Below are 15,748 nucleotides of genomic sequence, written 5' to 3' on the forward strand. Positions count from 1 at the left end.
CAATGTCTAGACAAGCACACCTAAAGATTAGTCACTGAGATGGTGTTACTAAATGTGTCTGTAATGTGCCCTGAAACTAACCATAAAAATGGAGGCCATAAATTATGCCATGTCATGGCGGCTCCTGATGCTGGGCCAAGGGGAAGGGCCACGGAATGTGGTGAGATGACACCATCACCATCTGATCTGACACACTTGTGTCCTCCGGCAGCACTGAGGCCACCTGCCATTCCTGACCCATAAACAGACAGAGCTATGAGAACAAATGGGATGGGCCATTTCACCCAGGCATTTGAGTCAGCAAATGCCCACACAAGTTTGTAATAAATGTCTATAGACATTGCAATGCCATGATGTCATCAACTACTTGATTAGATACCAGTAAACAAGACGACATCAGTGTTATCAACTTTTTACTATGTTTCTCATGTTAATACCAATGCAATAATAACTTTACAATAATAGCATTATAACCTGCATTGGTTCAACTGAGATGAGGAATATTAAAGAGAAAAGCTGAGCACGCATGAGAAAAACTTTGTTGGATCGCAAAAAGATGACTTGAAGAAACCTCAAAGCTGTCTTCTTACTACCTCTTCCAAAACAAATGATAGATCAGGGTTTGTTCGTCATCATTTTTGATTCCATCGGAAATGATGGGTCTCCGCGGAGTACCATCATCCCCCAGTTGAACATAATCCTTGTCTCCAATCAAACACAAGTCAAAACTGCTGTACGTGTGAGTGGAAATGCATGAATGTGCAACCCAGATGGCCACAGTTATCAGCAGTGACAATCCACTATCAGTGGGTGTGGGTGACGAATCAGAAAGCACGTTCTTTCCTTTCCACAGTGGATGACATCTTCCACAGATGTTCATAGATCACAGTGAGCGATGGCACAGAGCTGCTCAGCTCTGAGTTGTACTGTGTGCCGTGTGTGTAGCCAAGCTACTGTTCCACTGAGGACAATAAAGAATCCATCAGGACTCGTGTGGAGACGGTAAAGTAAACTGGCTTGTGGGAATCCCTGTGTTTGGGGCTTGTCTGATCTGCTCTCTGGCTCCTGTCCCTCCTGTCTCTGGCTCCTGTCCCTAATCATCTCAATGTAATTGAAGAGTCCCATAGACTGTAACCACTTCTGGGAAAATTGGAAAACACTAAACAAACAACACGAAAAGTTATCTATCCAAAATGGAGATGTATGGGTATACCACTTCTCCAATCTTGTTTTATTTTTTATTTAACCAGGCAAGTCAGTTAAGAACAAATTCTTATTTACAATGACGGCCTAGGAACACTGCCTTGTTCAGGGGAAGAACAACTGATTTTTACCTTGTCAGTTTGGAGATTCGATCTAGCAACATTTCGGTTACTGGGCCAACGCTCTAAACACTAGGCTACCTGCCGCCCCTATAACAAAGAACAAACAGCAAAAACATATACATGATCAAACACAAATCTTAGAGTCAACTATTAAAGACTACCAGAACCCACTGGATTCTCCAATTACATTGAATGAACTACCAAACGAAATACAAACCCTCCAACCCAAAACGGTCTGTGGTGTTGATGGTACTGTATCCTCAGTGAAATGATAAAATATACAGACCACAAATTCCAATTGGCTATACTTAAACTCTTTCACATCAATCTTGGCTCTGGCATCTTCCCCAATATTTGGAACCAAGGACTGATCACCCCAATCCACAAAAATGGAGACAAATTTGACCCCAATAACTACCGTGGGATATGCGTCAACAGCGACCTTGGGGAAATCCTCTGCATTATCATTAACAGCAGACTCGTACATTTCCTCAGTGAAAACAAACTTGACAAACAAACAAACCAAAACAAAGGCAAAGTCTTCTCATTCTTTGTTGATTTAAAAAAAAGCTTTAGACTCAATTTGGCATGAGAGTCTGCTATACAAATTGATGGAAAGTGGTGTTGGGGGAAAAACATACAACATTATAAAATTCATGTACACAAACAACAAGTGTGTGGTTAAAATTTGTTTTAAAAAACACATTTCTTTCCACAGGGCCGTGGGGTGAGACAACTCTCTTCAACATATATATCAACGAATTAGCATGGGCACTAGAACAGTCTGCAGCACCCGGCCTCACCCTACTAGAATCTGAAGTCAAATGTCTACTGTATGCTGAAGTTCTGGTGCTTCTGTCACCAACCAAGGAGGGCCAACAGCAGCACCTAGATCTTCTGCACAGATTCTGTCGGACCTGGGCCCTGACAGTAAATCTCAGTAAGACAAAAATAATGGCGTTCCAAAAAAGGTCCAGTTTCCAGGACCACGAATACAAATTCCATCTAGACTCCGTTTCCCTAGAGCGCACACAAAACTATACATACCTCGGCCTAAACATCAGCGCCACAAGTAACTTCCACAAAGCTGTGAACAAGCTGAGAGACAAGGCAAGAAGGGCCTTCTATGCCATCAAAAGGAACATAAAATTTGACATACCAATTAGGATCTGGCTAAAAATATTTGAATCAGTTATAGAACCCATTGCCCTTTATGGCTCACCAAAGAAGAATTCACAAAATGGGACAAACACCAAATTGAGACTATGCATGCAGAATTCTGCAAAAATGTCCTCTGTGTACAACGTAAAACACCAAATAATGCATGCAGAGCAGAATTAGACCGATACCTGTTAATTATCAAAATCCAGAAAAGAGCCATTCAATTCTACAACCACCTAAAAGGAAGCGATTCCCAAACCTTCCATAATAAAGCCAACACCTACAGAGAGATTAACATGGACAAGTGTCCCCTAAGCAAGCTGGTCCTGGGGCTCTGTTCACAAACACAAACAGACCCCACAGAGCCTCAGGACAGCAACACAATTAGACCAAATCAAATCATGAGAAAAACAAAAGATAATTACTTGACACATTGGAAAGAATTAACAAAAAAACTGAGCAAACTAGAAGGCTATTTGGACCTAAACAGAGAGTACACAGTGGCAGAATACCTCACCACTGTGAGTGACCCAATCTTATGGAAAGCTTTGACAGACTCAGTGAGCATACCCTTGCTATTGAGAAAGGCTGCCGTAGGCAGACCTGGCTCTCAAGAGAAGACAGGCTATCTGCACACTGCCCACAAAATGAGGTGTAAACTGAGCTGCACTTCCTAACCTCCTGCCAAATGCATGACCATATTTGAGACATATATTTCCCTCAGATTACACAGACACAAAGAATTTGAAAACAAACCCAATGTTGATAAACTCCCATATCTATTGGGTGAAATACCACGGTGTGCCATCACAGCAGCAAGATTTGTGACCTGTTGTCATGAGAAAAGGGCAACCAGTGAAGAACAAAACCCATATTTATGTTTATTTATTTTCCCTTTTTGTATTTGAACTATTTGCACATAATATGACATTTGTAATGTCTTTATTCTTTTGGAACTTTTACATTTTTATTGCTTTTTAAACTTTTGTTTATTATCTATTTCACTTGCTTTGGCAATGATAACATATGTTTCCCATGCCAATAAAGCCCTTCAATTGAATTGAGAGAGAGAGATATTTGGGGTAAGGTGGGGCGGGGCGGGGGCTTGATTTAAAAAATCTATGTTAGAACAACATTACTACTGTACTACATCACAAATGCAAGGTTGAAATGTCTGAAAATGAACGGCAACAAAAAATATTAAACGCAAGGTTGAGTGATAGTGACAAAGCAACGATATGTGCAAAACAGAGGAACAGGAACTGGTGTTGTCCTCAGTGAGTGAAGGTCAGACAATAACAAGCCATTTGCTTCTACACCTGCATTGCTTGCTGTTTGTGGTTTTAGGCTGGGTTTCTGTACAGCACTTTGAGATATCAGCTGATGTAAGAAGGGCTATATGAATACATTTGATTTGATTTAGAAATTGGCTAGTACAATCTGCCGGAAAGGCAAGATTATATGATTGTCTCACTCTACACAATGGCGACTTAATTGTACTGTATGCTTACTGTGTCACACCCTGATCTGTTTCACCTATCCTTGTGATTGTCTCCACCCCCCTCCAGGTGTCGCCCATCTTCCCCATTATCCCCTGTGTATTTATACTTGTGTTCTCTGTTTGTCTGTTGCCAGTTCATCTTGTTTGTCAAATAAACCAGCGTTTTGGTTCTCAGCTCCTGCTTTTCCCAGTCTCTCTTTTTCTCGCCCTCCTGGTTTTGACCCTTTCCTGTCCTGACTCTGAGCCCGCCTGCCTGACCACTCTGCCTGCCCCTGACCCTGCCTACCGACCGGTACCTTTGCCGCACCTCTGGATTATTGACCTCTGCCTACCCTGACCCAGAGCCTGCCTGCAGTCCGGTACTGTTGCCCCACCTCTGGTTTACTGACCCCTGCCTGCCTTGACCTGTCTATTGCCTGCCCCTGTTGGATTATTAAACCATTGTTAATTCGACGTTTCTGCATCTGGGTCTTATCTTGATTCCTGATATACTGGGAGACAAAATGAGACAGGGAGACACAGTGGGGTGTTGTCACCAGAGTTTAGATTTTAAAAAGTCAAAACAGCATAAAAAGATTACATTTGAGGAGCCATGTACTAGCTCTGTTTGTGCTGTCTTGCCCACTCTTATGGTCAATGTCATGCCAATGACCATAGAAGTAGGCAAGGCAGCACAAACAGATCTAGGATCAGGCTAACTTTTGAGTGTTGTCTCAGTGAAACGTGGCACCAGACGTGCTCTGTATGGGAGTGGGATGGTTACGGTGTAAAAAACAGGGAACGCATTCCGAGGGTTTACTCATCATTCCAAAGAGGCTCTCCCCTGGCCTGTCTCAGGGCTTTGGGTTAGCCTGGGTGTCTTTAGCAGGCGTGACTCGACCCCAACGTGTCAGACGACAGGTCTTTCTTCCCAGTAACTGTACATTAACTGTATAGCCATGCCTCACCGACTACTGACCAGTAACAGCATGTTTGTTACCAAAGAAATTGTGTTTGTTACCAAAGATATGAGGACAAGTTTTGTAGTGAGTCAGTAACTACACCAAACATGTCTATGTACTGCCAGACTATGTATCGTCTATGAAATCATAATTGTTATCACAGCAATAGGAGCAAAGCCACTGTACACTGGAACAAGAGACAGGCCTGGTTGCACTGTGTAAAGTCCGTAACTACACCAAACATGTCTATGTACTGTACCAGCATTAATACATTGACGGAGCGTCAAATGGAGCAACATCCTTAACTATCTGCTTTGTAACATGGTGGTACCTGTACTAATATAGCAGTTCCATGGTTCATTATGTACAAACCTCCACATGCAGTCCTGATTTGATATGCTGTACTAATACTGTGGCACGGACGACATTACATTGGAGCTACCAGAAACATTCAAATGGAACTACCAGATACATTTAAATAGAGCTACCAGATACATTTAAATAGAGCTACCAGAAACATTCACATGGAGCTACAGTAGGTCAATGTATAATTGTACAGAGAAAAACACAAGCTTCCCTAGCCCCAAACTGACACTCCCAGCCGTGCCTGATGTTGATAGCTCTCGTCTTCTCCATTCCCTCCCGTCTGAGGTCAAGGAGTTAGGCTTTCTTGCAGATCCTCGGCTGTGGAGTGGGAAGCTTCTGTACTGTCCCATAATTGAGTTCTCTCTGTGGGGAAGACTAGGCATTACTTTTCCGGAGGCAGGGATGGATGGATGGATGGATGGATGCAGCCTTAGGTCCAGACAGCCAAACCTCCAGACAAAGACACTTTGTTGTGTCAGTAAATGGCTACATTCCGAGTGGTAACATTGTCCTCTAAACAACACTGTCATATTAATTGACAGACATGCAGACAGAGACAGACAGAGACATGCAGGCAGACAGACTGTCGCATAATGAGTTCTCTCTGTGGGGAAGACAAGGCATTATTTTTCCAGAGGCAGGGATGGATGGATGGATGCAGCCTTGGGTCCAGACAGCCAAACCTCCAGACAGAGACATCTATTCACCCTGATACTATCATACTAATCATCTACTGTATGTTGATGGGAGTGAGTCAATGCAAAAGGTCCAGTAAACCTCATAGGATCTGAAAGCATTTGGGAACTATAGAATCGAAGGAAAAAGCACCACATAAAATAAATAATTAAGTAAAATCATCCTTGAAGAATGTAAATGTGGAACATATGAAAAGAAGGCGGAACAATTACAAATACTCCGATTCCATAATCAACTTTTTAAAATTACTCACAGACCAGGTATAGGAGCTTTAAGATAATGGCATCAGAACGTTTGAATACTGTTTGAGTAACTGTTCACACGTGTTGCTTTGTTACCGTCCCATCCCATTGTATTTCATACATTATTCAGACTTCTAAGTATGCATTAGCCTGTTCCCAGAGCTGTTTATACTGTCTTGTCAACGTCTATGGTGATTGACCGCACAAACAGATCTGGGACTAGGCTATGTATGCATGATTTTCCAAGTAAATGCTCTACACACTAAAAATAAATGTTTCTAATTAGTACCAGATAGGGTTTCTTTGGCTTTTAACCATAGCGGAACCCTTTTTTAGTGCTGTATAGAACCCTTTTTTGAAGGTTCAATAAAGAACCATGCTCATAAGGTTCTGAATGGAACCTGTATGGTGCTATAAAGACCCGTTTCCTAAGGTTCTATAAAGAACCATTAAAAGAAGTTCTATATACCACGAAAAAATTGTTCCGCTATGGTTACAACCCCTTTTTTATGGTTCTTAGTAGAACCTTTATGGAGAAAGGTTCCTTATAGAACCATTCTCAATCTGAAAGGTTATTTGTAGATAATTTGGTCAGCCATATAATATTGTTAAAATTCCATAAGGGTGTTAATATTGTGTGAATATTGTGTGAACAAGTTGAGTCAAGTGAACTACCTCTGAACAGCTGGGGGTTTGAGAACCACTGACTGATTTAGTCAACCGTTCTAAATTGACAAGCCCATACACAAGTCTTTTACAAGACACCATCACTGCTGGCCATGATCATATATCATTTTTAATGGCATAACACAACACATTTGATAAACTGGAATGACACTCTCACTCACGATTACACAAAAAGAGCTATGAGGCAACCACACCCCCAAATATTAAAATGAGTCACCTCCCCTACATTTCAATTATCACCAAAAGAGCAAAGAACCCTTTTGTGCTCAAAGGGTGAATGACTCAAAGGGTTCTTTGAGTCATTATGGTTCCACATAGAAACATCACCCTTTCCAAAGAACTCTTGAGGAACCCTTATTTTCTTGATTTTTTTATTTGCGTTTTTAGCCACACAGTTTGTAACATACAAACCTAACTTTGCTCCTTGTCTTGTTTTACTGCCAACCCTCTTTTGCAACGACCCCAGTTTACCCATAATGTCTTTGATCTCTCCAGTATCCAGAGTTTCCTCAGAAAAATGCGTACATCAAATTAAGGCCAGCGAGAGACTTTGAACATGTTGCTTGTGTTCAAAGAAAATGTTTGGGGCAAATTTAACACAACACATCACTGAGTACCACTCTTCATATTTTCAGTCATGGTAGTGGCTACATCATGTTATGGGTATGTTTCTCATCGGCAATGACTAGGGAGTTTTTTTAGAAAATAATGAAAGCAATAGAGCTAAGCACAGGCAAAATCATAGAGGAAAACATGGTTCAGTCTGCCTTCCACCAGACACTGGGAGAATTCAGCTTTCAGCAGTACAATAACCTAAAACACAAGGCCAAATTTACACTGAAGTTGCTTACCAAGACAACATTGAATGTTCCTGAGGGAAAATTGTTGCCTTGCAATAATCAACAACCAACTTGACATAGCTTGAAGAATTTTGAAAAGAATAATTGGCAAATGTTGCACATTCCAGGTGTGTAAAGCTCTTGGAGACGTACCCAGAAAGACTCACTGCTGTAATCACTACCAAAGGTAATTGTAACATGTATTGACTCAGGGGTGTGACTACTTATTTAAATGAGATATTTCTGTATTTCATTTTCAATACATTTTCAATTTCACTTTGCCGTTATGTGGTATTGTGTGTAGATGGGTGAGATAAGAAAATCGATTTAATCCATTTTGAATTCAGGCTGTAAACACAACAACATTTTGAATAAGTCAAGGGGTGTGAATACTCTCTGAAGGCACTATAAACCTATATCTAATTTTCGGGGTATGAAAGAACATTAGGTCCAAAAGTAGCAGTGTTTCTTCAAGTGCCTGTGTGGCACAAATTAAGACATTTTTAATAACCTCTATTTAGCCAGGGGAACCCATTGAGACCAGGGTGTCATTTCCAATGGTGCCCTGAGAACAACAGCTCAAGCAATGTAAGCAACAATTCTTGCATGATCACTACAAAATTACAGTTACAACATATTAAATGAATCACGTTACATTCAAAAGGGCATTAAAAGCAAATATATAGAATCAATCAAAACACATGCAGTTGCATTTTTTAAATCAGAGCCCTAAATTCACCTTTTGTGACCAAAGAATCAGGTTTTAGAGTGACATGTAGGACTGAGGAGCATAGAAACTGAAAGCAGTTTTCCCTAACTCAGAGGAGAACTGCAGAACCTCTAGAACTAACCAGTCTTATGAGCGAGTCTTACAGTTGCTAGATTTACAATTTAAAAGTGAGGTGAGGTAGTATGGGAGTTTCTGGAGAAGTGCAACATGTGCTACATACAAATAATAGCCAAGGTTAGGCCCTTCTGGTAGTCAGAGACTCCCAGCCAACAGAACTATATGAGACAATGATGCATATGGAAATTATCACCAGTGATAAAACGCAAAGGTGTGTAGTAGACTGAATCTAGAGGTTTAACACAGAAGCTGTCGCGTGGATGTAGATTTAGTTGCTGTAGTCAATTACTGGGAGGAGTGTTGCTTGAACAATCTTCCTCCCATTTTCAAAAGTGAGACAGGATGTATTTCTATACAGCAAACCAATCTTTACTCACAACGTTTTGTCAGCTTATCAATGTGTGTTTTAAAAGACAGCATATCGTCAATCCAACACCTAGATACTTTTAATTGGGCACAAGCTCAATTTAGGTTCCTCTCAAGGCACAGATATGCACGCAGGTCTTTAGGATCAATTTTACGAGACCTGGAGAAATCTAGAGGTTTTCAGGGAAACCAACATTATTCATGTCAAAAGTGAACAGTAAAGGGCCTAGTATTGAGCCTTGTGGCACTCCTTTGGTTATGTTAAGAACATTAGACTGAGCTCCATCAGCAGATATACATTGAGTTCTGTCATACAGGTAATTTTTTTAACCAGACACAGGCTGCATGGTCCAGACCTCCGTAGCAAGAGTGTATGATCAACCATATCAAATACTTTCGACAGATCAATATAAAGGGCAGCGTAATGCTAGTGTTTTATCTACTTTATGCCATTTATGACTACAGAAGCAGCTGATATGGTGCTGTGTTCTGGCCTAAAGGCCTGACTGGTGAGAGTTCAGAATACAATTTTTTATCTAAAAAGGACCGCAGCTGAAAATTTACCAAGCGTTCTAATATTCTCGCTAGACTTGAAAGTTTTGAGATTGGGTGACAATTATTAAGATCACAGGGATCACCACCTTTGTGGATTAGGAGAACATGGGCCGACTTCCACACCTTAGGAATAATACCCAAGAGAATGGACAGATAAAAAAAGATATGTCAAGGGCTCCACAATCAGAGGTGCAGCAAGCCGTAGAAGACACAGGTCAAGCATGTCTGCCCCAGTGGACTTTTTAACAATAAGAGATGAGTTTCGGTCATGAAGTCTTTTCAGAGTTGTCCTTATTGCTGCTTTTTGCCCTTTCAAATAAATAGCCTGCTGCAATAAAATGTTGGTTAAACACATTAGTTATTTCAGTTTAGCCTTTTATAGTACTGTCACACCCTGATGTTTCACCTGTCCTTGTGCTTGTCTCCACCCCCCTCCAGGTGTCACCCATCTTCCCCATCTTACCCTGGGTAGTTTTTATACCTGTGTTTTCTGTCTGTCTGTCTGTCTGTCTGTCTGTCTGTCTGTCTGTCTGTCTGTCTGTGCGAGTTTGTTTTGTTCCTCAAACCTACCAGTGTTTTTTCCCCTTGCTCCTGCCTTGTCTATTTTATAGTTTTCCTGGTTTTGTCCTTTCTGCCTGCCCTGACCCTGAGCCTGCCTGCCGTCCTGTACCTTTGCCTTCCCATGTTCAAATTAATAACCTTTTGTTACTTCGACACTGTCTGCACCTGGGTCTTACCTTCAAACGTGATAAGTACTGGAGTTAAATAGAACCTCATTGGGCAGAGAGGTGTGGCTGCTTCTTTTTAGTGAATTAAAATCCTTCCAAAATTTAACGGATCACCACAAGGGTCAGAAATGGGATTAATGAATGAGCTTGACTTAGCCCTTTTTATGGAAGCAGTACATTTGTTTCTAAGACATACTGTATAAGGAGATAAAAATGTAGGTACATCTGACCGCTGGTCATGACACATCGTGGTCACACATGGAGGATTAAATTAAATGTTACTCAGTCCGTTGATTCTGTGAAATCCCCTCGTTAGCAGGATCTAATGTATGTAAATGAGAGCTAGACAGGCACTGCATCTGTGTAATGCCGAGGAACTTAAAACTGCTGACTCTCTCTACTGCAGTCCAGTTGATGTGGATCGGGCTGTGTTCTCTCTTCTGCTTCCTGAAGTCACCAATCAACCTTGTTTTGCTGACGTTGAGAGAGAGGTTGTCATCCTGGCACCCCAATGCCAGTTCACTTACGTTCTCCCTATAGGCTGGCTCATCGTTGTTGGTTATCAGCCTACAACTGTGGTGTCGTCAGCAAACTTGATGATGGAGTTGGTGTCGTGCAAAACCAAGCTGTCGTAGGTGAACAGGGAGTACAGCAGAGGGCTTAGGACTCACCCCTGGGGGCCACTGTGTTAAGAGTCAGTGAGGAGGAGGTGTTGTTGCCAATCCTCACAGCTTTTGGTCTGCCCGTCAGGAAGTCCAGGATCCAGTTGCAGAGGGTAGTGTCCAGACCCAGGGCTCTGAGCTTGGTGACAAGCTTGGAGGGTACTATAGTGTTGAACGCTGAACTGTAGTCAATGAATAGCACTCTCAAATAGGTGTTCCTCTTGTCCAGATGTGTTAGGGCTGTGTGAAAAGCTATGGAAATGGTATCTTCCATGGATCTGTTGGAGCGGTAGGCAAATTGGATTTGGTCCAGTGTGCCTGGCATGCTGGCCTTGATGTGGGCCATGACCAGCCTCTTGAAGCACTTCATGATGACAGGGGTGAGTGTGGCGGGGCGATAGTGTCGTCACACACGGAGAATACTCCATCACATTGTGACCTGGAGAGAGAGGTCACCCTGAAGGATGATCAAGTCTCAGTGTTGTCATGTTGCTAAACAGGGGGCCAACACCAGATCTTCCACAGATGGAAAGAATAAGATCTATCCTACTGATACTGCATCTTCCTCTGCCGTTCTGTTTACCGTCTTGTGTGAGGCGTGTAAATGGTGAAGGGACTAGATTACCAAAAATCACAGCAGATGGTGATATGGACATGGAAAAAGCTCATTAGTTAATGAAAATCAGGTGGTCAATACAGCTACATAGTCATCCATATGAATCTCAGAACAACAAAAAGGTTGACAACATTTTTTATTATATTCTGCCTACCTAGGGTAAGTGATTTCTGCATTACTGACCATGTAAACTGTTTGTAGAAATGATATACTGAGCAATGTATGTCATATATATTCTGCACAAATACGTCTTCATACTGGGTAATTCAAGTTTACCAGCATTTATTGTAGCAACTATTGAGTAACAGTTCATAGTGACTGTAATGATTCTATGTGGTGTGGGACACTCTAGTGGTTAACTGTAACATTACACTCATGACTGTGGGACTTCCCTGACAGAGCCATACAGTAATATCACAGAACAATGAGACAGAAATTTCACCTGATGTATAAATGTGAAGCATCCGCTTGGGGTTTCCACCCACTGTTTTCTATTGATAGTTCTTTGTATATATCCATAAAACCTATGCTGATTTATGATTTTGACTGGATAAGAAATGTTGCCTGCCTGTCTGCCACATCCCAACTCCCGACACGTTCATTACTATGGAACACCCGTAGATCGAATTTAAATATTGAAACAATGTTGCAAATGTCGGAGGGAGAGACAGCAAGGTTTATACAAATCTCCTCTGTTGAAAGAAATGGGAGATCATTTCTAGATGCTTTTTATAGTGGAGATCACGTTTATAAAGTGCCTGGCTGGTCCTGATGAGACAGTGGATTGCGCAGTCAGATGGAACAGAGTAAATAGGTATTTTAACGTCATAGATTTAGCTTATAGAATAGACACCGGCTGGAATGCGGTTTTAACCAATCAGCATTCAGGATTAGACCCACCCATGTATAAATTCATAGACACAACACTATAGACTTCCGCAATGTTCCATTACATGATGGGCTACTCCGTATATGTTTGACAGAATATGACTGTGCGGGCCAACGGTAGAAGTCTAGCTGTCACATATCCAGCCGCAGTCCTTATGTAACAGTTTAACTTTAGTCCGTCCCCTCGCCCGACCCGGGCGCGAACCAGGGACCCTCTGCACACATCAACAACAGTCACCCACGAAGCATCGTTACCCATCGCTCCACAAAAGCCGCGGCCCTTGCAGAGTAAGGGGAACCACTACTTCAAGGCCTCAAAGCGAGTGACGTAACCGATTGAAACGCTATTAGCGCACACCACCGCTAACTAGCTAGCCATTTCACATCCGTTACACTTACACCGTGAACATTCTCTCTTTTACGCTACCCTCTTCATCCACAAATGGAATGGGTCTGGATGGCTTTTTATCTTGGATTTCTTGCACAGCAGATACAGCCCCTGTGGTCGAGGCCTAACATTCTGGCTTTGGATATGGGGGTCACAATTTCCTTGCCCTATTTCTGCAGGAAAAGCCTTTGTCAATGCCGCTTTCCTTTTTTCCACTGACGTGTAGGCTGACATGTCGATGATGTTGTAGAAGAGGACCATAGACCAACGGGCCATCTACCACTGGCAGTTTTACGTTCCTGTGGATTTGTCCAGGTTGTCAACTCCTTCTGTCGTAGCATTGTAGTCAAAAATCATCTGTGGCTTTTTGGCCTCTCTCTTGCTCACTGCTCCATTTTTGTGGAATGTGCTGATCAAAGTCACATTTTAGTTTTTCTTGGGACAGTAGTTGTTGGTAGTAGACTTAGTCTTGGTGAGGCAAATTAGAACATGCAATTTTCTGTCCTGAATTCGCAGAAGCTCATTGGGCAGTTCGGGCTTGTTTTTCTTCACTGTTCCCAGCATGGTCAAGCCCCTATCCAGCAGCTCTTAGGATGTGAATAAGTTGTCACACATGATCATGCGATCTTGGAGCCCTTCTGCCATGTCCAAATCCACCTGCATTCCCTGATTCTTTTCATGTACTCCTCCTGATTTTCCTGTATAAATTTGTAAATCCATGCTCAGCATCACAAGCGACCCATATCTTGATGCCATACTTTCTTGATTTGCTGCGCATGTACTACCTAAAGGGACAGTGCCATCTGAATGGAACAAGACATTCATCTACTGTGACATTATGGCCATGGTTGTACAGTAGGGGCAAGCGCTCTAATGATATATCCCATACATCTCTGATTTGGGCCAACTTGTCTCTTGCACCTTCACTTGTTAGGGTTTTTCTTGTTTTGTTGTTGTCAAATCAAATCATTCAGGACATCACACAGAATGTGTCCATTGACATTGTGGCTGGAAATATTCCCCTGCCAGTGTCTTGGTTCCATAAACTGTGTCCTATCCTCAGTAACCATATGTAGGCATGCAACTGTGTCCTATCCAGTGTCTTCCACTTGTCCTGGTACACACGCTTCCCCTCCAAAGGGGTCATTTTAATAAGGACATTTTGAATAGGATCGGTTACATGCCATGGCCACGGAGGCGTAATCGGGTGGATGCACTTTCAAATTTTGTTGCGTTGTCAGTCTGCCGAAATTCCATTGTACATGATGTGGGGACCAGGCTATATTGCCATTCCTGTACATAAATATCTCTGTTTCTGTACGTGGTTGTGGTTGTTGGCTAGAGAGAGATGTTCCATCATTTTCCTCCGCTAAATCCTCATTTTATTTTATCACAATCATTGGGATAATCTTCAACAATCATTTGACTATAACTGACTGGATCATCATCTTCTTCTTAATCTGGTTCTGACACTTCCTCTTCTGTAGGTCGAAATGGATATGACACTTCCTCTTCTGTAGGTCGAAATGGATATGACACTTCCTCTTCTGTAGGTCGAAATGGATATGACACTTCCTCTTCTGTAGGTCGAAATGGATATGACACTTCCTCTAACATTTACATTTAAGTAATTTAGCAGACGCTCTTATCCAGAGCGACTTACAAATTGGGCTCTTCTGTAGGTCGAAATGGATATGACACTTCCTCTTCTGTAGGTCGAAATGGATATGACACTTCCTCTTCTGTAGGTCGAAATGGATATGACACTTCCTCTTCTGTAGGTCGAAATGGATATGACACTTCCTCTTCTGTAGGTCGAAATGGATATGACACTTCCTCTTCTGTAGGTCGAAATGGATATGACACTTCCTCTTCTGTAGGTCGAAATGGATATGACACTTCCTCTTCTGTAGGTCGAAGTGGATATGACACTTCCTCTTCTGTATGTCGAAATGGATATGACACTTCCTCTTCTGTAGGTCGAAATGGATATGACACTTCCTCTTCTTTAGGTCGAAATGGATATGACACTTCCTCTTCTGTAGGTCGAAATGGATATGACACTTCCTCTTCTGTAGGTCGAAATGGATTTGACACTTCCTCTTCTGTAGGTCGAAATGGATATGACACTTCCTCTTCTGTAGGTCGAAATGGATATGACACTCCCTCTTCTGTAGGTCGAAATGGATATGACACTCCCTCTTCTGTAGGTCGAAATGGATATGACACTTCCTCTTCTGTAGGTCGAAATGGATATGACACTTCCTCTTCTGTAGGTCGAAATGGATATGACACTTCCTCTTCTGTAGGTCGAAATGGATATGACACTTCCTCTTCTGTAGGTCGAAATGGATATGACACTTCCTCTTCTGTAGGTCGAAATGGATATGACACTTCCTCTTCTGTAGGTCGAAATGGATTTGACACTTCCTCTTCTGTAGGTCGAAATGGATATGACACTTCCTCTTCTGTAGGTCGAAATGGATTTGACACTTCCTCTTCTGTAGGTCGAAATGGATATGACACTTCCTCTTCTAGCTCGAAATGGATATGACATTTCCTCTTCTGTAGGTCGAAATGGATATGACATTTCCTCTTCTTCCATTTCTGTAGGTGGTTTGTTAGGTTTCTTTCTTCCTGCTTGTTGGTTAGAGGGACAGCACTAGAGGATGTTTCACAGCCATTGTCGTCAGAAGGATCCTCTTCAATTAGTTGACTAATTGACAGGATCATCGTACTAGTGATTGTCCGGGAGGTGAGTTTATCGTCTCTACCTCGGGTTGAGATTCAGAGTTCAGACCACTTTAAACGTGAGCTGCAGCTCTACGTCTCTCTGGTCTGGTATGTCAATTTCGTTATCCATCATTTATGCAGTTTGTTCGAGAGGGGCGGTTCTGTCAGGCTGACTTGTCACTTGTACAAAGTTATGTAAAACTATTA

This window comes from Salvelinus alpinus, chromosome 4 (genome assembly GCF_045679555.1).
Source record: "Salvelinus alpinus chromosome 4, SLU_Salpinus.1, whole genome shotgun sequence".
In the NCBI taxonomy this organism is placed as follows: Eukaryota; Metazoa; Chordata; class Actinopteri; order Salmoniformes; family Salmonidae; genus Salvelinus; species Salvelinus alpinus.